Source organism: Trichomycterus rosablanca, chromosome 20, assembly GCF_030014385.1.
Source record: "Trichomycterus rosablanca isolate fTriRos1 chromosome 20, fTriRos1.hap1, whole genome shotgun sequence".
Lineage (NCBI taxonomy): Eukaryota > Metazoa > Chordata > Actinopteri > Siluriformes > Trichomycteridae > Trichomycterus > Trichomycterus rosablanca.
In genome coordinates, this window is record NC_086007.1 from 5,575,110 (window position 1) to 5,583,529 (window position 8,420).

Below are 8,420 nucleotides of genomic sequence, written 5' to 3' on the forward strand. Positions count from 1 at the left end.
TAGGCACAATTTGGACATGTTCACTGTGGGGTGTACTCACTTATGTTGCCAGCTATTTAGACATTAATGGCTGTGTGTTGAGTTATTTTCAGAAGACAGTAAATCTACACTGCTATACAAGTTGTACACTGACTACTCTTAGTTATATCCAAGTTTCATGTCTATAGTGTTGTCCCATGAAAAGATATAATGAAATATTTGCAGAAATGTGAGGGGTGTACTCACTTTCGTGATACACTGTATATATATTTCTTTTTTATTATTATTATTTTTTTTTTATTATTATTATTATGCATTTTCTCCCCTTTTTCTCCCTTTAAGCGCGTCCAATTGCCCGATTGCGTCATGCTTCCTCTCCACCAATGCCGAACCCTGCTCTGATTGAGGAGAACGAAGCTAACCCACGCCCCCTCCAACACATGGGCAGCATGCCGTATGCATCTTATCATCTCAGCACTGTGTACGGAGAGACACACCCTGAGAGCACGCAGGCAGGCTGAGCTGAGATTCGATACGATGTATTCGAGCGTGTGTTTTTACCGCTGCGCCACCTGAGCGGCCTACGAATCCACTTTTAACAGACGCCACAAATTCACAAAGACACACTTCAGAATTCACCCTGATCAGGACACCAATCCTTCGTAGGGCATTATATTTTTTCACCTACTTACACCTAGGGGCAATACAGAGTAGCCAGTTCACCTCCTGAAATGTTTTAGATAGGTGGGAGTAAATTACAGAATCACACAAGGAAAACATGTGAAACTTCTCAGGGCCCTGGTACTGCGTGGTATCCACTCTACCACCTACTATTAGAAATAGTGACCTTAACTTGAATGATTTCCTCTGTTCCACTCTATAATTCTGTGCTTTGAAAGAAATATTCAGTCATAAAAATATTTGTAAGATTTTATTGACTTTACTGAGCACATTTCAAAACGTTCTTCAGATCGATCTTGTCAATTTAAAAAGGCCAAAGCCTTTCAACAACAAAAAAACTTTATTAAAAAATGAGTCGAACGTTACCATTGAAGAAGTGTGTTTAAGTAGCTTAGGTTTCATATTTCCTCAAGGAATCCTTATTTACATTCTGCTTTCCTCCGAATGATTGCAGCTTCAAAGTTCTTCTGCTGAAGGATCATTCGCTTCAGTGCACTAACACACACATGGATTAAGTAAACGCAGTATTGTTGTATTCAATCGCTTGTAGAAGTGTCTGATCCACTCTTACCAGCACAACACACACTAACACACCACCACCATGTCAGTGTCACTGCAGTGCTGAGAATGAGCCACCATTTAAATAATACCTACTCTGTGGTGGTCCTGACCATTGAAGAACAGGGTGAAAGTTTGCAGAGAAACAGATGGACTACAGTCAGTAATATTAGAACTATAAAGTGCTTCTATATGGTAAGTGGAGCTGATAAAATGGACAGTGAGTGTAGAAACAAGGAGGTGGTTTTAATGTTGTCGCTTTTCGTTGTCATTTATCATTATAAATTGGAACCCTCATCTCCCACCTTTCCTGATTTAGAGAGGTGGGAGGAAAACAGAACACCCAAAGGAAAACCATTAAGACAAAAAAAAACATGTCGAATTCTTCACAGATAGTAATCACCAGCAAAGATAAACCCAGGTCTCTGGAGCTGTACAACACCAACACTATCATCTATGCCACAGCGCAGCACTGCCGAAAAGTTGTCACTGTCAATAAATGTAAATGTTGTTGATACTTTATATGATAATTAACTTTAGTAAGCACATATTTTGAGAAAATGATTTCCAGTGTGGCATTTTATTGTGAGAAATGCACACGCACAGCAATTCTCAGTATTCAATCAGCCCATCATCTCCACTCTGAGTAAAATGCTGATATAAGCTGACAAACTTGAAAAATAAACTTTGTAAAGAGCATAATTGAAGTTCAAGACTGAGTGTCTCATGGTACCGCGCACTCCTGCCAATCAGCCGAGCGGAGCTTTGCACAACTCGATTTACGTCCCACATTTCCACTTAGTCTGTCATCTAAAATGTGTCTGCAGAGACCCTGGCAGAGGCAAACACAAACTGAGCCCTGCAATGTTTAATTTTAAGTGCTCACAGAATAAGTACCTGACTGTTGATGGATATGCATAGTAATGTGGATAAGAATCTGGTTGATTCCAAAGCTTTTGGGCTCACACATGGTGTAAAAAGATTCCTCCAATGTCTTAAAAAGCCAATAAAAATGTTTCTGCTGCGGTTCATCATTCAAGTTTTATACTGTACTTTGATTTAAATTTCTGTTTCATTCTTGGAGGCAAATAAGCCAATCTCCGTATATTAGCAGAGTGGAAGAAAGTCTTCCCAAGGGATAATTAGTGCTTCCGCAATGCAGCTTAAAAAGCCAGTTCCGCTATCTAAATACTGCTATTGTCCCTTTAACCCCCCGTCTCTTGGTTCTGTACCCAGCTCTGGCAAGTGGCCCAGATCTGCATAAAGGCCAACGATGCAGCCACAGGCGTTCCTGCTGGCAGAAGGGGAAACCATGACTGAGAACCTGCTGAGAATGTCAATCAGCCTAGATGCTCATTATTCCTCAGCTGCAGAGAAGCAGGCCACTGGCGACTGTTGGTTTTTCTTCATTGCCATCATACAATCAGTTGCCTTCTGTAGGTTCTGATTACTCACGTCTTATAATGACGGATGTGGCAACAGCTTGCATGCAATAAAAATTCCAGTCTTTACTGGTGTTGTTTTTTTCACTGTTTGGGAAGATCAGCATGAGCTGGAATACATTTATTAAAAGCACCACAGGGCACAAAACCCTTCACAAGAGTCTGAATTTTTATGGTGAGTAATTTCATGTAAGTGAAGTTCAAAAGTATATATATATATACACTAGAGATGCATGAGTACCGATACTGGTATCGGGTATTTGCCCGATACCGCACTCATTAACTTGTACTCGTACTCGCAAACGAGGCTCCGATACTAAACATCCGATACCGTGTGCCTAGTGCACGTTGCTGCGTTATGCCTAGTTCACACTACACGATTTTCGCCCTGATTTTCGCTCGCCGACTGGTCGGCGCTAGATTTGCTGGCTAGGGAGCAACTCGGCGTTCGCTCGGCGATCAAAACTCGGCTCTCGATCGCTAAGTGTGAACTATCCAACAACTCGATCCGACCGGCTCGCTGAGTGCTCGGATCGAGTTTTCTAGCATGTCAGATATCTGATCCAATAGGTATTGGTATCGGTATCGGTATCGGCAAGTACAAAAATACATGTACTTGTACTTGTACTCGGTTAAGAAAAAAATGGTATTGATGCATCCCTAATATACACTGATCATCCATAACATTAAAACCACCTCCTTGTTTCTACACTCACCGTCCATTTAATCAGCTCCACGTAACATGTAGAAGCACTTTGTAGTTCTACAGTTACTGACTGTAGTCCATCTGTTTCTCTACATACTTTTTTTTAGCCTGCTTTCACCCTGTTCTTCAATGGTCAGGACCCCCACAGGACCACCAAAGAGCAGGTATTATTTGGGTGGTGGATCATTCTCAGCACTGCAGTGACACTGACATGGTGGTGGTGTGTTAGCCACTCATACCAGCACAACACACACCAACACACCACCACCATGTCAGTGTCACTGCAGTGCTGATGGTCCTGTGGGGGTCCTGACCATTGAAGAACAGGGTGAAAGCAGGCTAAAAAGGTATGTAGAGAAACAGATGGACTACTGGCAGTAATTGTAGAACTACAAAGTGCTTCTATATGGTAAGTGGAGCTAATAAAATGGACAGTGAGTGTAGAAACAAGGAGGTGGTTTTAATGTTATGCCTGATTGGTGTATATATATATATAATCACTGCAAAAACGATTACTGTAACACAACAAGCACATAGAACCACATTGAAATGTCACATCTTCAGTCAAAAATGCAGCCAATTTTAAAAACAATTTAAATAATGTGTCTTACAAACCCAAAGGATTTTACACTGTTTTACTTTCTACACCATAATCCCAACTTAGGTTGCAGGATCACCAGGTACCAGCAGCAGGATGGTGCTGGGGGTCTAAACCTGTGTGCCAATTTGTTTTCAGTAGCTTATCACCTCGCTCTCCCACGGGCAGCCGCAATTCCACCTCATAACCTGATGGGATAACGTGTGGCCCCTGTGTCAGGTGCCAGAAAGCTCTAGCTTTGTGTGCCAGTGTACTGCAGCCACCCCAGGCTGCTCTTATCTCGGTATAATAAGGTCACATTTTAAATTTGCAAACCATGCCAAATGTGCAACAATACTGGAGCCAGGTGCTGTTTCCATGTTCCCTGTGGATCTGTACATCAGCTGCACTTTTCTGCATGTTTTTTTTTCCTTGGTTATACAACCAGTTCTCCATTTGGAACAGTTTACTGTGACCGCTGCACTGCTTTATGTAAAGTACACAAAACTGTGCTAACATGAACAATATATTCCTTAGTGTTACATTAATGAGACATACAAAGCAGCTGAAGAACCACGTTTAATAAAATACTAAGCTTTTTGGGGTGATTTTTACCTCAGGTACTCACACAGTGCGAATAATGTTTGTAAATGTATGTCCTTACACTGGTGATTCAACTACATTACCTGGCCAAAAATATGTGGACACCAGTACTAATTTTTAAGTTCCAATGTTTTAGCCTCACTACTTACTGACAGGTATATTAATGATACAAAATATACCGATAAGGCATAACGTTATGACCACCTCCTTGTTTCTACACTCACTGTCCATTTTATCAGCTCCACTTACTATATAGGAGCACTTTGTAGTTCTACTATTACTGACTGTAGTCCATCAGTTTCTCTACATACTTTTTTAGCCTGCTTTTACCCTGTTCTTCAATGGTCAGGACCCCCACAGGACCACTACATTATTATTTGGGTGGTGGATCATTCTTAGCACTGCAGTGACACTGACATGGTGGTGGTGTGTTAGTGTGTGTTGTGCTGGTATGAGTGGATCAGACACAGCAGCGCTGCTGGAGTTTTTAAATACTGTGGCCACTTACTCTCCACTCTATTAGACACTCCTACCTAGTTGGTCCACCTCGTTGATGTAAAGTCAGAGACGATCGCTCATCTATTGCTGCTGTTTGAGTTGGTCATCTTCTAGACCTTCATCGGTGGTCACATGACGCTGCCCATGGGGCGCTGTTGGCTGGATATTTTTGGTTGGTGGACTGTTCTCAGTCCAGCAGTGACAGTGAGGTGTTTAAAAACTCCAGCAGCGCTGCTGTGTCTTATCCACTTATACCAGCACAACACACACTAACACACCACCACCATGTCAGTGTCACTGCAGTGCTGAGAATGATCCCCCACCTAAATAATACCTGCTCTGTAGTGGTCCTGGGAGAGTCCTGACCATTGAAGAACAGGGTGAAAAGAGGCTAAAAAAGTATGTAGAGAAACAGATGGACTACAGTCAGTAATTGTAGAACTATAAAGTGCTTCTATATGGTAAGTGGAGCTGATAAAATGGACAGTGAGTGTTAAAACAAGGAGGTGGTTATAATGGTATGCTTCATCGGTGTAAATAAAGACATGATTTGATCGATTTGGTGTGGAACAACTTTAGTGCCATGAACAGAGCCCTGACCATATACCCAATTGACAGACACCCGTTTGAGAAGATTAAGGCATTACCAACTACGCTGTTTTGTGGGAAGCCTTTCCAAAAGATTTACAGTTATAGATCATTATTTCATTCGGACCTGTAGGTCATAAGAATGTGTAATGCCCTTTCCTTACACCCTTTGTCAATTTTTTTCTATTTATTTATGCATTTTCTCCCTTTTTCTCCTGATTTAGCATAACCAATTAGTGTTCTTCTGATGGGGATCCCGATTGCGATCAAGTAGGGTATATGTGCCTGCTTCACGCCCCCTCAGACATGTGCACAACCCCTTCGTTTTCGCCCGTGCCTCGGTGTATTCGCACATAAGACTCATCCACTTCTGCACAGACGCCTCGGTCTGCTAACCAGGGTCCTTGCACAGCGTTTGAAGACCCGCGCGGACCAATTTTGTCTGCTGCAGGCACTGAAAATTGTGCCTGCTATATGGTGCCCAGTCGACCGGTAGCAGAGCCGAGATTTAAACCGGGGTGTGCTAGCGGAATATCCCATGTTTTTTGTTTTTAAATTGATATTTCGAAACTGCTGGAACACAGGTGAAACTGTCCACAGTTACGTTTTGTACAGAGAAAAGCTGTGTATACGTTTAACACATAAGTACATTCTCATCCTCTACACTTCAGTCAGTACTCAGTAGGGATCTTTCTTCCTCATTGTATTAAACTGCACCTGTGCATGGAGAATACTGAACACTTTCAGTGCCATACAGTGCATGTCACAGTGGGACAGCAGACATATGAGAGTTGACCTGCTACTCAGAGGGCCTGCAGTGACCCCAATCTGTCCTACTTCACTCACAAAATGGGACTGAGCTGTTAATTAAACAAGATAGACCAGAGCAGAGGTGCTCCACCAAATGGGTTGCATACCATTCAGTTTCACATCTACACATTCAAATGGCAGATGCTTTTGGACAAAGTAACTTTAAGGTCAAGGTAGTGGACAAATAATCAGTCCCACCATGTCCAAGATGCCATTATTGAGCCCATGAGCATGGCCCTTAACCCTCACTGGCTTGCATAGTTGTTTATCACAAATTTATTTTACCTTGCATGAAAAGGTCTGCAAAGACGTAACTTAAAGCAATTCTCTTATTAATGGGTTTACATGCAGGTCAGTTTAATTTATGGCTTTTTGGAAATTATAAATCTATCTGTATGTACCAGGTGAAACCTACTGACCATGTCCACTAAGACTATGGAAACAATATTTAAAGAGTGAACTGCACAGCTGTAAAAGTAAACACAGTCCTGACCCGTATCCAATATACTCAACTTCACTGCACCAAAAACAGCATTTACAACCCATTAAAAGCACAGTGGGCATGACCAAATCTATTAGGTCATATACTGCAATTTAGTTAGGACTGGGCCGAGTTTGATTATTTATGTTTCGTATTACTCAGGCCACATTTGCATTTGAGGATTTATGGCGGGTCCATAAACAAGCCACGGTAACTAAAACCCGCTCGATAAATGCCAGACGGACACCGGTTTACTGAACACTAAATCTGAAGAGAGATGTGCACAAAGCCGAGCGGCTGTAGTGCTGACATGGGAGAGTAAGAGCAGCAGTGCATATACAGGAAATCTGCAAGCGCACCTAGGGAATTATTCATCTCCACTTGCACACACTGCACCGTGTTTGTCAAATTTGAGGGTACATTAATCTGCAGTTACTGTTAGGGTGCCTGCAACGTCTGGCGAACGTACCACCAATTCACAGCGTTGCAGGCGTTACAGAACAAAGAGCAGCGTGGCCTCAAATAGGAGGCCAGCTGATTAGGGCAACGACCTGCAGCTGTCAGCTTCCTACTTAAGGGGGCGTCGCCAGTCTGCAGGCGTCGCACCTTTGTTCTTTGTTTTCGACTGGCTGCACTGCTGCAGCCATTCCTTTTGCAGGGCTAGTTTGGTATCCCCAGGCGCCTGGTAGCGCGGTTGGGTGTGTAAGTCGTAAGACTGAGGTAACTTAGGGTCTTTGTTTCATTTAATAGGGAGAGCTGGTGCGATTCCTTACAGCCCTCGAGCTGTGGTTGTTTTGGCGTTGCCACATATGGTCCCCGCTTGCAAAGCTAGCAGCGGGTTAGCATCAGGCTAATTGCCACCTTCCGCAGTCCTTTAAAGGCGTGAACTTTTGTCAGGGTTATTCACTGCTGTTTGGTTGAGCGGTAAGTCGCCGCTCCTCCATGCGTGAATCCCCGGTTCGAATCCACTCGCCTGAACCCTTTTTCCAAACTCAGTCATCGGTTTCTTCCCAGTCTTTTAAACTGGTGACACAACCGATCCATTATTCCCCTCACAATTATCTTTACAAGTTTTGCCCCTTTCTACGGATTATTTACTGAGATCCGTTCTCTCATTTCAGCCTCATATTCAGAAGGCGAGTGTGTAACCTCAGCAACGCCGTAGCGTAGCGGGGTGATTATAATTGCCGCGAGTGAGCGACCCGGGTTCGCGCCTCGCGTTGGCTGCTTTTCTATTTTCTGTTTTTGTGTTTCCTTTTCAGTTGCCAGTGACGAGAAAGGCGTCGTTCGGGATTTCCCGAATTGTTTTTGTTTAACTCCTTTCCTTTGTTCATCTGTATATATATATTTATTGTTAATAAATATCATTTTTTGCTCCGCATCTTTGGGTCCTACGCCTTCATTCATTACAGAAAGGTGCGACCAGTTATGGACCCAGCGGAGACTCCCCCTGTGATTGACGTGCTTCGTCACCAGGGGGTTGCTTTAGGTCGACAC